This window comes from Haliotis rubra, unplaced genomic scaffold (assembly GCF_003918875.1).
Source record: "Haliotis rubra isolate DU_JTF1 unplaced genomic scaffold, ASM391887v1 Scf501, whole genome shotgun sequence".
NCBI lineage: Eukaryota > Metazoa > Mollusca > Gastropoda > Lepetellida > Haliotidae > Haliotis > Haliotis rubra.
Window position 1 is genome coordinate 175,395 of NW_025767193.1, and position 16,754 is coordinate 192,148.

Below are 16,754 nucleotides of genomic sequence, written 5' to 3' on the forward strand. Positions count from 1 at the left end.
TCGGCATGACGAGCGAACGCCTTAACCACTAGGCTACCCCACCGCCCCCAAATAAGTTATTATCAACCCTACCTAAAAACTATCATTGTTTTGAAGTAATTCTGAACTGAAATTCAATGGCTTGGAGAAGGAAATAATTGCTTTTGAGAATATATTCCTTTTTATCAAACAGGAAAGACAGACACAACATATTTGCCTTAATAAGTTCCCTTAATGCATAGAAAACTGACAAAGCGGGTATGTCTTAAAATATGCATAAAAATATATCTATTTTCAGAGATTGAGCAGTCACGAACAAACCTAGTTCAAACATTGATAAAGCTAATATGATATTGCTAACAGTTACAAGACCATTGTATTACCTTTCTGTACTGCTAACATCTGTACAAAATCTTTGATACACCTACTTTTATGGACTTATACGTAAATTTCCGGTCCTTGTTACAGCACTTGTAAACATGACATTTTAGTTTTAAAATTGGTTTCTTATTATCAAGGGGACATGATATGGTAAATCTGGTAAATCTCTAATGGACTATTGTTTGTAATCTTCCTGAATCATACATTCATGATAAATTCATATATTTTTGTATCAATTAGCCAAAGATTTATTATATACCTGAAAATGCCATACAAAAACAATTAGTACTACATAGTTTTCGATCAAATATTAAAATTCTCGGTCATGACTGAGAGTCTGTGCGCACCAGTTCACTGAGACTGACAGCATGATTCAATGCCTTGAACGACAAACATACATACAGACTATTTGAATTGGGTGAAAAATCACATTCACTCACACAATCATACAATCTGTGAAGCAACTGCAAACAAGGACTCCATTATTCATCTGCATATGGAACAAAACCATAAAACCAACATTGCAGATAGTTTTCATCCAATAACTGCCATATATAAAAATTCTCTCGACCGGTTACAATTAAATATAAATACTTTTTACCTCAAAACTATAAATAAAAACAGTTCATCCAAATATTCTCCTCATAACTGGTTACAACTATAAACAAAAACTGTTCTCCTCATCACTAGTTATAACTATAATAAAAACTGTTCTCATCACTGGCTACGACTGGAAATAAAAACTGTTTTCCTCATCACTAGTTACAACGATAAACAAAAACTGTTCTCCTACTACTACTAGAAATAGAAACTATTCTCTTTACGACTGGTTACAACCCTATAGAAATGTTGAGAGTACAATTGACCTTTTTCCAACCAAGCATTTCCACTGACCATGAGGCATCTGGTAGATAGCATCAGCAACAGGAAACTGTGAGCAATGTTACTTCCTAAGCAAAATATGTCAATTAGAGGTGCTATCTCCATCAGAGGTAATGGACAGGGGTCAATTACATTTTTCCACTTGGTCAAGCTCTGACATGACAGTTAAAGAGCATTGGTTTCATGTCCACCACTGACAAATGATCCCGCTGAGCCTTTCACACATCTGGAAGACTATCTGACCAATCAGGAAGCTAGGATAACAAGGGTCTAAATAGATTAATTCAGAAACAGACATTTGTGAATTCTTAGCTGAATATTTTAGTGTTATTGTAGTATATTGAAAATTTCTTCTGAACCAGGAATGAACTTGAAGTTATTTTGATTGTTTATGTAGTTTATAGAATATTGTCACTGTTTCTGTATGGAACGTTTGCACAATAAATATATTTGATATTTTGATATTTGATATTTCTGAAGAGGACATTCTGATGTGAATCTGGGTTAAAACGTAGCAGGGCGTGGAGTCATCCCACAGATGACATCCTTAACTTGTCAGCTTGCTGACAGGGTTAACCTCTTTGGTTATGTGGACAAGGCGTCTGACTTGGGATCAGAAGGTCCATGGTTCGAATCCCAGCCCGGGACTGGGAAGTTTTATGGCCGCTACATTGGCGTCCAACGTGGGCTGAGTATGTTCATATCAAATTTGAGCAAAATAAGTCTCAGTACCCAACTATGCGGCTCGAGACGTGCCTTCTGTTGACGGGGAAGTGTGTAGCAGGGCATGGAGTCATCCCACAAATGACATTGTCAGCTTGCTGACGGGGTTAACCTCTTTGATCATGTGGACATGGCGTCCGGCTTGAGATGAGAAGGTCCGTGGTTCGAATCCCAGCACGGGACTCGGAAATTTTATGGTCGCTACAAAAATATAAAATGCTATCTGACCACATTTTAAGCAAAATATTCAAATGTCTTCACCACATTCTTGTCAAACACCATGATATAATAAATAATATACATTCAAATAATGATTGATTGATAGTTAGATGTATGGAAAGATGGACAGTTGGGTGGGTGGATGGATGGAAGAGTGGATGAGTGGGTAGATGCAATGGATGGATGGATGGAACAGTAGCACAGTATACAATAGGTAAAAAAATCTCTAAAAGTAAATAAATATATACAAAGAAACATTCCACATGTAAATGAGGTACATTTTAACAAATGATGGATCACTGACTGACTGAGTTTGGATTTACGCCGCTTTTAGCAATATTCCAGCAACATCACAGCGGGGGACACCAGAAATAGGCTTCACACATTGTACCCATGTGGGGATTCGAACCCGGGTCTTCGGCGTGAAGAGCCAACGCTTTAACCATTAGGCTACCCCACCGTCCCCAATGATGGATCAAATAATATACGTAATTGAATATTCAGTATATAAACACATCTTTTTAGTGAATATATTATTTATCTCATGAAATTAGTAAGTGACAGCAATGACCCGAAATCAGGGTATATTGCAGTAAGCCAGCTTCATATTAGTCTGTCTCACAGCTGATGAACCGCAAAATTTTCCATTCTGCCCAGCCCTTTCTTCAAAGCTAATGCCATAAATGAAACAAATATAGATTTCCTCAGGTTCTGAATCCCCCACCTCAATGGGGCTCCTTTTCAATTTACAAGGAATTATTTGTTTCTATCAATAATTCATGCATTCTGAGACTAAGCGCTAGTCTGGTGATGTTTGAGTGAAGTGTGAAGTGACGCAGATCTCAGATTCAGGCTTAAAGGATGTGACTTAGTCTGTCTCACAGTCACTGAACCACATTATTTTCCCTGCCACCTAGCCCTCCCTGCAATGCTTAAGCTCTAAATGAAGCAAGTCTAGATTTCCTCAGGTTCTGATTTCACATCTCACTAGGGCTCCTTTTCAATTTAAATGGGTTTATTTGTTACTATCACAATTATATATATTCAGGGACTAAGGGTTAGTCTAAATGTGACGCTGAACAGCAATTTACGGTTCTTTAGCCATGTAACTCGGCCGGCAAAGCCCTTCTTATAAGAGACCATATAATATATCATATCATCTCTGGTATAAGAATGGATTTGTCTCTGCTTATAACATGAATGAGGGAAGGTGAATATTACAAAAAAACTTAAACATTCTCATTCCCATGCGGAGATCAACTTGGAAGGATGGTACATCTGCAGTGTCTAACAGAACCTCAGCTAGGTATCTCCATCACAATTATTTATTATTATTATAGGATATTTATATAGCGCACATATCCACGCACTAGTGCATGCTCAAGGCGCTGGTGTTTTTCCCCTCGATCATTGGATGTCAATCTCAACGGCACATCGCATTATTAATCTCAACTCCCTGGGGAGTATACAACTCTTGCAGCCACTAGGCGCACCGAGTTATTGTGGCTTTCTCATCCTAACGAGGTACCCGTTCACAGCTGGGTGGACTGGGACACATAGTCACAGTACTTTGTCCATGTTCACTGCACGTTGCTGTACCCGCAACTACGTGTTTGCACGTATTCATGTGGCCACCATCTGGTCAAATACCAACGGATTCGTGGGTTCTTTTAAGTACACAGGGTTGTGTACTGTACACTGGGGGTTGTGACAACACTGAGTAAGCCATGATACCACCAGGAACACCAAGACATTGATGAGACCTGACATCCTGAATATCTCATTACCACTCCCAGCATGGGATATATCCCAAGCCACGCATGTCTGCATCATGATGAATTTGATTTGTCAATCCTGCATTCAATAAAATTACAAAATGACATGTGGCATTTGGCAGACAACATATTTCCACCTGTGACAAGGAAGTATCAATCCTATTTTCATTGAGGCAACTAAAACCTAGACTAGAGTTTGAGTCTCTAAAGTAAAAAAATAATAGTTTAAAGGATCATTTCTAAAAAATATTAAATAAGAGGCTGGGGTACTGTCCGCTTATCTAGACTTGCCTCTTCGAAGGACAGAATTACTACACATCCATGGGCTTAGCATTCAGTACAGCCTTGGAGCAAGGCTACCTAAAACTTAGTGAGTGAAAATGGCTCACAACTACAGTGAAACATGATCCCCAGAACCAAACTTGCACCTCTCCTTCATACAAATATGCTGCTTTCCAAATGTATACACATTTGAACAATATTTTCAAGTTATTGGTTTAGAAACAAATTAAACAAAAAAAGTTAAAATGTTTAAATTGCAGTCATTCTTAATAAAATTATAATATCATATTCAAAATTTGCAGTGCACCTGTATAAGAATGTGGTTCCCTAATTTAAAAACAATCCAACCAATAGTTTTCAAGTCATTGGTTGAACAAAAATGTCTTTGGAGAGAATTCCTTGGTACGACTGTATAACTCCAACCTTTCTATCAGGTTGGCATCTGGGTTAAAATTGGTCTTCAGTAACCCATGCTTGTCGAGTAACGGGATTGGCTGGTCAGGCTCACTGACTTGGTTGACACATGTTATTCACTCCCAATTGCATTGATCGATGCTCATGGTGTTGATCACTGGATTGTCTGATCCAGACTCGATAATTTACATACCGCAACCATATAGCTGGAATATTGTGTAGTGTTAAACAAACAACAAACATGGCGTACAAGAGGTACAGAAGCTCACCTTAACAACTTGAGGTTCAAGGGATTTTTAACTTTTTATAATACAGTTTTATTTGCTTTGGGATATTTAACAGAATGGCAGAAAGCTGACAGAGACAATGCACAAGAAGTGAATTAGTTTTGTAAAATTAACATTCTGTACAAAGTTACTCCTCACCTCACCTCACCTTACCTCACCTCACCTTACCTCACTTCACCTCTGTAGGGTAACTGTAGTTGAGACTGAACTTGAAGCACTTGTGGAACTACACTGAAGGTTGATTGAACTGTCTCCTTTCCAGCATTTTGGCATTGGAAGATGGCAGCCATTTACTATCAGGTGAATACAGAATTGATCTGGTGAGATAGTCTCATCTGAATGACAGACCAAACCATCAGGCACATTTCACTGGCTATTGCACTTCACCATCTTGTGGACTTGGATGGCTCGAGGCAGCCATTTTTTCGTGGTGATTTTATTCCAGGCTATTGGCAATGAAAAAGATATCATTTGATTCACTTGAACAAGTTTGTTTTTATAACTGTCCACTTAATTATGTCCAGAGGGACGGGCTTGTTTTCTGTGGTAGAGATTGAGGCCCGTTCAATGCCTCCTCAAAGCTTAGTGGTCGCTTGAGCGTCTTTCTTTCGAATTCATTGCTTGCTGGCATGCTTGCGATATAATTGACTTATTTTATGTATGGAAAATACCTTTAGGTCAGTGTCAGGGGAAATAGTTACATCTTTCGCTCAAACCTGCCATTGTTTAATAATAATCAGAAAAAAGTATTCGTTCAAGCAGTCCCATTAGTAAGTTTTTAAAGGTTTATTTAAGTTGATACCTGTGGTGATTATGGGTTAGAATGTGTTCCCAGCAACAACTCCAGGAAACAGGTAACTTGGTTTGGTCTGTGTCATTGTATATTGACTAAGTAGATCATTGATCATTGTGTCAATCACGTGTTTGTGTGGTCCACACTTTCATTGTTTATATGCTGCGATCAAACAGCTGAATTGTTGCTGCGTGCAACAATAGCAAACCTGTAGGTCGATCTCAATTCTAACACTACATAAAGGGTTGGTGGGGTAGCCTAGTGGTTCAAGCGTTCGCTCATCACGTCAAAGAACCGGGTATTCTCAATATGGATGCAATGTGTGAAGCCAATGTCTGGTGTCCCCTGCCATGATATTGCTGGAATATTTCTAAAAGCAGCTTAAAACTTAATTGCTGATATGATTTTGCCAAATCAAAGAGAGGAATAATCCTTATGTGTCCAGATGATACTGAATAAAAAGGCAATCTCTTAACTTGTCTTGTAAGTATTATACCAACCTCATAGTTGGTTTGTTGTTTTACACCACACTCAGCAATATTCCAGCTATATGGCAAACAGTCTGTAAATAATCAAGTCTGGACCAGACAGTCCAGTGATCAACAGCATGAGCATCAATCTACGCAATTGGGATACCATGAATTTTGCCTGACTCTGAGACTGTGGGTTCGAATCCAAGATGGGACTTAACCAAACAAGGACAAGAATCTGTACTTCATCGAGAGAGTGTAACCCCAAATACATGTTTCACCACTTTCTAAATGGCATTGTGTATTCAGCATAGTATATTGAATACATGTGGTTTTCTTTTGAAATCAAGGGGTGACCCAGTTTCATTTGATTTGACCAAGATGAGCACAAGGTCAGGACTGACTGACTGACTGACTGAGTTTGGTTTTACGCCGCTTTTAGCAATATTCCAGCAATATCACGGCAGGGGTACCAGAAATGGGCTTCACACATTGTACCCATGTGGGGATTCGAACCTGGATCTTCGGCGTGATGAACCAACGCTTTAACCAACGCTTTAACCACTAGGCTACCCCACCGCCCCACAAGGTCAGGAAGCAATGTTATGCTTGATCTTACAGAAACACAAACTAACCACTTTCTGTGGATGTCTACATACAAATCCATTAGATAAAAATCAAATACTCAAGTATGTAGGATATAAAACCTTGAAATTCATAGATTTATCTTAATGATTGTTTGTTCATGAAAAACAACCTACGACCCCTCAAGTACACATTATACTTTAAGCATCTATTATATTACACCAATGACAAAATAACTTAAGGCCCCCTAATTTCACATCCTGTCCTACATCATCCTATGCAAAAAATTCTAACATAATATATTAATGAAAACAACTTAAGACCCCCTAAGGTTATATTATTATATATTTTGCTCCTTGTATACAAACAAAAACAATTCTATAATATTTCAATGAAAAAAGGAACCTAAGAAACCCTAAATGCACATTATCATATCTTTACAGGCAGAACTATCTATGATATAACTTCAATGAGTGAGTGTGTGAGTTTAGTTTTACGCCGAACTCAGCAATATTCCAGCTATATGGCGGCGGTCTGTAAATAATCGAGTCTGGACCAGACAATCCAGTGATCAACAGCATGAGCATCGATCTGCGCAATCGGGAACTGATGACATGTGTGACAAACTGGGCCAGTGGGGTAGCCTAGTGGTTAAGCCAAAATATGCATAACAGCGCTCACAGAGGCTATGGCACCTGTATAATATCATGTGCCGTCCAAAGCCAAAGGCTCAGTTCGATTCCCCACATGGGTACAATGTGTGAAGCCTATTTCTGGTGTCTCCTGGTGTGATATTGTTGGAATATTGCAAAAAGCGGCATTAAACCATACTCACTCACTCACTGACAAAATTCTCAAGCCTAAAATCCCTCCCCTTCCCTGCAGAACACAATGTTTCACAAATTAATTTCATTATTTCGACCATGCCAGTGCCATCAATGGCCTATTTCCCAAGACATGCTTTGTATTCATGAAGTAAGGGAGGATGATGGCACCAAAAAGTTTGGTTCCTTCTTCCACCGACGCATCAGACACGAGGAGACGTTCCAATTATCCCACCTCCACTGGAGCCTCTCAGACCAGACCAGTAAAGCCTGCTTACACAGAGACCGGGACTCTTCTCACTTCTTGACCACGGATTTGGAAAATTGCTCTTGGGATTAAGCAGCTATAGAGCATTTCAAGTTTGGATGTGATAGCGTAGTGTCACTTGAAGATGATAGGATGCAAGGTTTGATCTACTTAGCGCCTATGTATGGCGCTGTGGGACATTGATGGAAACATCCTGCTGCTGATCGGGTACTCATGGTGTCCGGTTATATCAGATTCTGATTATATTTGTGGTATTTTCCACTTCATGTGGCTGAGGAATGCCGGAGGAGGTGGATCAAATTAACTTGATCTTTTTTATCTCAGTGTGATGCTTATCAGTCTTACATATAACAAGGTGAGTGAGTGACTTTAGTTTTATGCCGCACTCAGTAATATTCCAGCCATATGGCGTTGGTCTGTATAAAGTAGTATCTGGACCAGACAATCCAGTGATCAGCAGCATAAGCATGGATTTATGCAATTGGGATAAGATGACATGTGTCAACCAAGTAAACGAGCCTCACCACCCGATCCTGTAAGTCGCCGCTTACGACAAGTATGGGTTGATGAGAACCAATTCTAACCGTGATTTTCAGATCTTCACTGAGTATGACCATCTGCTTCAGACCACCAGTAAACATTGCCAGAAAAAGATTCAACATGTCAGTTCCTACTCACCGCCAAAATTTAGGGAGAGAATGTTTGGAGTGAGTCAGTGAGTTGGGTTTTACCCCGCTTTTAGCAATATTCCAGCAATATCATAACAAGGGACACCAGAAATTGGCTTCACACACTGTACCCATGTGGGGAATGGGACCCAGGTCTTCGGCGTGACGAGCAAATGTTTAACCATTGGGCTTCCCCACCACCCGAGATGTTTTGAATGATGGTCTGACTTTTGTATTGCAATCTAATGATTCATATATTGCAATGCATACCACAATATATTGCATCCCTTCTTTCAACCCGTGAAGGTCGGGGTTAGAATGAATCTTCAGTAACCCATGCTTGTCGTAAGAGGCGACTAACAGGATAGGATGGTCATACTCACTGGCTTGGTTGACACATGTCATCGGTTCCCAATTGCGCAGACCGATGCTCAAGCTGTTGATCACTGGACTGCCTGATCCAGACTCGATTATTTACAGACCGCCGCCATATAGCTGGAATATTCGGCATAAAACTAAACTCACTCACTCATTCCCTTCTTTCATCTGTAATTTCATACAGGCTAACAAAAAATGGACCAACACAAGAGACCTCCTCTTTCATTTTTTACTTCATGCACCTTTTTGTTCGATGTTGCTATAGTAACACAGCATGTGTAATAGATACATAGAGGAAGCTGGCCATGACAATTTTCAATTTTCAATACCAGGAACCAAGGTGCTAACTTCTGAATTTCAAAATTTGATTTCATGTCAACTTTGCCAACAAGATAGATACAGAAGATGCAAACATGACTGACCTTGAGAATTATACCACTATTTTCAAAACACATTGTGATCCATATTCATTGCCATTTCAAATCATGATAGACTGATACTACTACCGTTCACCTCTATGGTCTGGCAATGTAGTCAACATGTAAGTTATTCCACCCACCGTCTAACCCTGTTGATATGATCCATTCATGTTAATGATAGACCCACAACAACAAACACATTCTCCTAGCATACTGCTCAGTGCTCCCATTAGACTTGCTCCAAGGCTATACAGAATTCTATCCTGTAAAGAGGCAAGTCAAGATGAACGGATAGTACACCAGTCTGTTAGAGCCATATTTATATGTTTTAGAAGTTATCATATAAACTATTTGTTATTACCTCAGAGACTTGAGCAAGTCTTAGTCTGTCATACAGACCCTGAAACAAATATATCCAAGAAAGCCCATGCAAGTCTAGAATATGTGGCAAGTCTGAAAATGAAGAAAGTCTCAGGGCTCCTTTTTATTATATAGATATCTTTTTCATTATGAATTGTTTTTCTGTAAAATATGTTCATTTCAGTTACTAGTTGTTAGTCTATGCTAGTCTATGCTCCCTTATTCATCTATATTTAAGCATGTTTCACATTTATTATTGACAGGGCTTACATCATTTTGATATTTCCTTAAATTTAAAGGTAAATTATTTTACCCTCTGATACAATATATGCATGTAATATGCAAGGCTTCCATGTTATTGAACAAGTCGCCACCAGAGAGCCATCAGCCAGCTGACAACCAAGCTTGAATTAAACATGGTCTTGAGCGGATGACCTCAGTCCTGAGCAACATGAAACTTCATTAGGGTCACGCATGGCCGGCTCTACCAAGGCCAGACTGTGCTGCTGTCTCAGGACATCTTCAGCCGTCACTGTGATGCCGTCTCAGGACATCTTGTCCTGAGCAACATGAAACTTCATTAGGGTCACACATGGCCGGCTCTACCAAGGCCAGACTGTGATGCTGTCTCAGGACATCTTCATCCGTCACCACATTGATTTGTGGCATATTTGATTTTGCTGCTCACAGCACATAGACAAACCATCAAAAAGACAAGCTTACTTCCCCACTCCCAGAAGGATACCTAGAAACTTTGTCTGATTGCCCTGGGCAGTTGGGACTGTCTATGCTCATTTCCCTGTACGTTTTGTCACTCATCACTGAAGCACTTCCAGAAGGTGAAATCAGCAAGTTTCTGCATTGACTGTAACAAATTAACAAATAGCTGCCTAACCTTGCTCCAAGACTGTATAGTCATATGAGCGAAATATTCTCAAGCATGATGTTTAACCCAATTTCTCCTCACCCCACCTCCAAGGCTGTACTGAATGCTGAGCCCATGGATGTATAGTAATTCTATCCTTTAAAGAGGCAAGTCTAGAAGCTGCTGTGATTGTTAGTGAGACAGTTTCATTAGAAAAGGCATCGGTTTTCAGTTCAGGGAGTTCACAAACTCTCTTACAGGAGATATTTGTGTGCATTTCTTGTTTGACCCAACACACAGTTTTTAACCTGTAATATTACTTTAAAACCGCAATGGTCCTGGTTTGATTTTATCTGTGTCCACACAGTTGTCTCATTTGCTCAGTGAGTTAGCGAGCGTGCATGCGTGAGTGAGTGCGTTTAGTTTTACGCCGCTCTTAGCAATATTCCAGGAATATCACCCCAGGAGACATCAGAAATGGGCGTTACATAGTGAGTGAGTGAGTGACCAAGTGAGTGAGTGAGTGAGTGAGTTGAGTGAGTGAGTGAGTGAGCAAGTTAAGTTTTATGCCACTTTAAGCAATATTCCAGCACTACCATGGTGGAGGACACCAGAAATGGGCTTCACATATTGTATCGGGTCTTCGGCATGACAAGCAAATGCTTTAAGCACTAGGCTATCCCACAGACCCCTTACCTTGGGAGCACAAATAATGCCACAGTGACCATGGAACTGTATGTTCCACAATGACAGCTGGTCTATCAGATCCATAGTCACTCCATCCTCCTGGCTGTCATCAAAGTGCATACCATTCATGAACTGTATCATCTCAATCAACGCCATAACTGTTCAAAGTTGTGTACAACATATCCTTACCAAGGTACTATAGACAAACCATCAAAACCATATTGCGTCTGGATTCGATGCCTGCAAGTTGACAAATGGCAATGGGATCACTTTGGATACTTCACAATTGTCAACACTTCTGGCACACTCCATGTATCCACTCCAGCAGGGAGTGTCCTCCAATTTTAACCACTCCACTCCACTCATCCAAAGCGTAACTTTGTGTGCTGGCGATTAGGTACCTGACTCTGAGGGTGCGAGTACGAATCCCGAATGGGGCTCGACTCAAAAAGTACTAGAATTTGTACTTTACTAAGAAAGTGTAATCCCAAATATTACATATGTTACATTTGACCACTTTCTAAATGGCATTGTGTAATCATATTCATACCACTTTAAAAAAGCAGCCTGACACAGCAATATCCCTGGGCTATATGACGACTTGTATCTGGTTCCCTCTTATGTCTAACAGAGGTTTCATGCAATCTTTTCCAACTGGGAATCCATTTGGTTGTCTGTTATGACCAACAAAGGTTATGGTGACCTTTGGGGTAGCCTAATGGTTAAAGCGTTGGCTCGTCACGCCGAAGACCTGGGTTCGAATCCCCACATGGGTACAATGTGTGAAGCCCATTTCTGGTGTCCCCCGCCGTGATGTTGCTGGAATATTGCTAAAAGCGGCGTAAAACCAAACTCAGTCAGTCAGTATGGCGACCTTTACAAACACAGAATCTATTTAGTCGATGCTGACAACCAACAAAGGTATCTGGCAACTTTTTCTGAGCCATGTTCCTTTTGGATGCCCTTGATGACTAACAAAGGTGTTAACCACTTCGCTAACACATGATCACAGGTAAGGTGTTGATAGAATAACAAGGATGCCAATGTCATTCACATGATGACTGACTGACTGAGTATGGTTTTACGCCGTTTTTAAGCAATATTCCAGCAATATCACGGCGGGGGACACCAGAAATGGGCTTCACACATTGTACCCATGTGGGGAATCGAACCCTGGCCTTCTGCGTGACAAGCGAATGCTTTAACCACCAGGCTACCCACATGATGACCAGTAGGGGTGACTATTGAGGAGGAAACAACTATTGCGATAGCGATAGTCTATTGTGACCAACTATTGCAATACTGCTTTTCTCCTTGAATTGTCTCATTTGAAGTCATTTCCCAAATGAATGTACAGTTTATATGAATAAAAACAAGTTGAAGTAGTTTCAGTCTCTTTTGATAACTGACAGGAAACTTCAAACCCAGATCAAGTAAACAGTTAACAGGCAACAGGGGCAGATAACTCTAAATCAAAGTGAATGAATCTGGTACTTCTGTACTTTGTGCTGCGCATTTATCAACGGAAGTCACTTACTAAACTATTGATAGTCACATATACTATCGATGCATCGATAGTTTTCCGTTTCTACCATCGCTGCATTGCTATCGGAGACTCAACAATTGCAATCCATCGATAGTTCAATGTATCGTTACAGCCTTCATGACCAGATCTTTGCACTATTTGACCTCACTATTTGAGCACTCCAGGAAAAGGCAGTCATGTGATCATGCTCACTCATGAATAAGAAGGAAGCAATCGAAACATCTGAATGATCGCAGACACCTCAGGATATTATGATGATAAGAGCTGATTATTGTTTTTGTTCATGATACAATAATGATAATAATAGTCCATTTATTATGTGGATTTCTCCATGCACAATGCATGCTCGAAGCACACAAACAATCTGATTATTATTGCGCCGATAACCCATGCTGCCTATGAGGCACTAGAAAGTTAGTGGTTACATGCCTTATCCCACCAGGTACCCATTTTCTGCTGGGTGAACAGAGGCAATTTTGAACAAACTCATTTGCCAAAGGTGAGACCACATGTATCACATGTGCCTCGTTGTCGGGCAGGACTGAAGTCCTAGAAACTCTCAGGAGTCAAGCTGCTAAACACGATCACCCATCCAAGGACTCTCCGCATTCAACGTTGCTTAACTTCACCTGACTGAGCTCTATGCACAGGGGCACATGGACGATCTCGGAAAGTTATTGTTATTTTCATTCAAATTATATCTCACATTAGCCTAACAAAGTACACCAACTAATCTTTATCTACATGAACTTTAGTGCTCTGAATTTTCAATTTGTGGACTGATTGACTGAGTTTGGTTTTTACGCCGCTTTTAGCAATATTCCAGCTACATCACGGTGGGGGACAGCACAAATGGGCTTCACACATTGTACCCATGTGGGGATTCGAACCCGGGTCTTCGGCGTGACGAGCTTTAACACTTTAACAACTAGGCTTCCCCATCGCCCCTTCAATTTGGGGAAGTTAAGACACAACGGCACCTATCCCACAATCCCATGGCCTAGATGCATCACTACTGATGAAAATTACCATTCATCAGTGGCTGGCAGCCACGACTTCTTCACAAGATAAAGACACCATTACTCCAGTCCCTGAGATAAGGATTTGAGTTGTGATCTTCCTGTCAAATTCCTGACAAAATGAGTCTACTTCAGATAGCTCCTTGTTACTGGGTCTAATAAATATGACTGGAAAATATGCGATAAGAAATGTTGAACACATGATCACACATATCTGTCCATCAAATGGATGTATGCATCTTGGTCTAATTCGTTGAAAAAGTTTGTCAAAAGGAATTTCAAGACTGGACATTGTCTTGACTTCAGACTGCATGCACATGAATATTTTTTGGCAACAGAACATGTTTTTAATATTAAAAAAACATGAATCATGGCATGAGTGTCACATCCATGTTTTACTGAACTGTACAAATTTGTACCTGGCACATACATCATCATACACTATAAAAACATTCATAGATAGTATATTTGGAATCAACTTTCTTAGCAAAGAACACATCCTTGTAATTTTGGATTGAATTCCATCCATGATTCAAATCCACACTCTAAATGTTGTGCATATAATCGCCTACACATGAAATCAGCCATCTAACCCACTCAGTCACCAAGGCTTCCACAAGTATAGAGGGCAGTGGGGTAGCCTAGTGGTTAAAGCATTGGCTCGTCACGCCGAAGACCCGGGTTCGATTCCCCTCATGGGTACAATGTGTGAAGCCCATTTCTGGTGTCCCCCATTTCTGGAGTGAGTTAGTTCTAATGCTACTACTATTTTGAATCATTGTTAGGATAGAAAATATCCCATTGCCATATGACGTACATAATTTTAAAGAAGTGAACACACATGACTGAGTGAGTGAGTTAGTTTTACACCACTTTTAGCAATATTCCACCAATGTCACTGTGGGGTTATATGAAGGGGTCGTTGTTGGCACCTACAGATCTATAAGACCCGAATTTTGAGGACCAAAAAAGCCGTCTGTAGAAGGGTCGTCTTATCCATGAGTTACACTTTCGTCAAACTTTTTCCAGAGGTAAGAAAACAACATCATTATCACTTGGCGTGAACAAACAACAGAAGGCGACTTTGTCAGTAGAGGCGTCAAATTTGCAATTAAACATCACTAGACAAGATTAATTACCATTTAAGTTATAAGTTGTTTTTGCTGGGCATTGTTTTATTTGCAGGGATTAAGATTACCGCGTATTTGTCACCATTACACAAAGCGGAAATAGCAATCAGCTGTGCACACGTTTCCGTGAACAAGTTCAAACATGCACAATAATATAGCGGGGCCGAATTCTGGCGCAGTCATCAGTAAAATATAATACAGAATACCGTTATTTAACCCAAAGAAATATATCCTAGCATTGTGTAATTTTAGTTACAGTTTTGCTCTATAAATTAATTAAGATTACCGTGCGTATTTGTCACCATTACACAAAGCGGAAATAGCAATCAGCTGTGCACACGTTTCCCCACCGAACAAGTTCAAACATGCACAATAATATAGCGGGATGAATTCTATTGATTGAATACTATTATTTAACCCAAAGAAATATATCCTAGCATTGTGTAATAGTTTTATGTAAAAATATATAATCAACACTAAGGTTATCACGGACCCTCATGAGCGTGGTAAGCACGTGACATGGAGCGAAGTGGTAATCAGTTTGTGATATTGTTGAATGGGGTAAAATAAGCAAGCCAGTTTGTTGCTACAATAAATATGATATTTAGAGAAGCAAAATATATTATGCATTTTCTGTCAACTACACTTCGTTTCGATCCATGAGTAGACACAATATATATGACAGTGAATTCTTTGAATAATGTGGATCGACTTACAGTATGAGGAGGACAGTGACATGGAATTTGATGGGTTTACGGCCGATGACTTGTGAAAATCTCAGAACTCTCTTGCAGAAATGTCAGTGTTTATTGTTAGTGGACTATTTTTCTTATTGTCATATATATATAGATGAAATATGGACACTTAAATAATATATTTTGAAACAAAAGTTGACTTCAGTTTTATTTACGGATGGTACTTTTCTCTCCATACTCACCCGATTTCACAAAATGGCGTCCTCGTTGTTGATGCAAGCAGTGATCGTCGGGATATAAAAGGAACACAAACACATGTTGCCACAATACACCGGTAATCTTTATTATGTAATATTCTCACCAACACTTACGCTGTATATCCACTTTCCAAATGGCGTCTCGTTGTGGATGCAAGCAGTGATCGTTAAAAAAAGGTAAACAAACACCGGTAATCTTTATTATGTAATATTCTCGTAATGGTGTCTCGTCGTTGTTGGAACATACTTACCGGGTACTCTGGTCTCTGTTGGCCGCGACCCATCGCGGGGGGTCGGCCTATCCATGAGAGATATGATTTTGACACTGATTTTGAGGGTCAAGTTTGGGGGTCGGCTTATCCATGGGGTCGGCTTATAGACGGTCATATACGGTACCTCAGGTACGTTTCTATATACAGATATGTACCCTAAACAAAGTCAAAATACAGAAACGTACCCAGTACCCTAAAAAGCGGACGAGTCCATATTCCGCAATCCAAAACCGAAACCGTATGTACTTGTTCCTGTTCAACTGATTGCGATTGGTATTCATATGCATCGCGAAATATCCATTACTGTTACTGTGTTTTCTCATTACTTACATAAAGCAATCAAATGTATCTAATACAACAGCATGACAGTTCCGATCAAGAATACGACACAATGGGAATGGAATCGTCCAAAGGTACATTTCTGTATTCTCATTATGGCCAGGGTATACAGAAACGTACCTCGGGTACATATCTGTAGTACTATTGCCGACAACGACCCCTTCAGCTTTACTATACAGTAATCTATGTTTATAATGAAGTGACAGGTATCACAAGCCGTAGTTTTGTCCCTGACAT

The 16,754-nt window shown here is 39.9% G+C and overlaps 1 protein-coding gene across 1 annotated transcript in view; it reads right to left on the bottom strand.

The window, feature by feature from the left end:
• The window catches only part of LOC124291896 (general transcription factor 3C polypeptide 1-like), a 308,102-nt gene that overhangs the window by 96,402 nt on the left and 194,946 nt on the right, over positions 1 to 16,754 (bottom strand). The gene's annotated exons all lie outside the window — the stretch shown is intronic.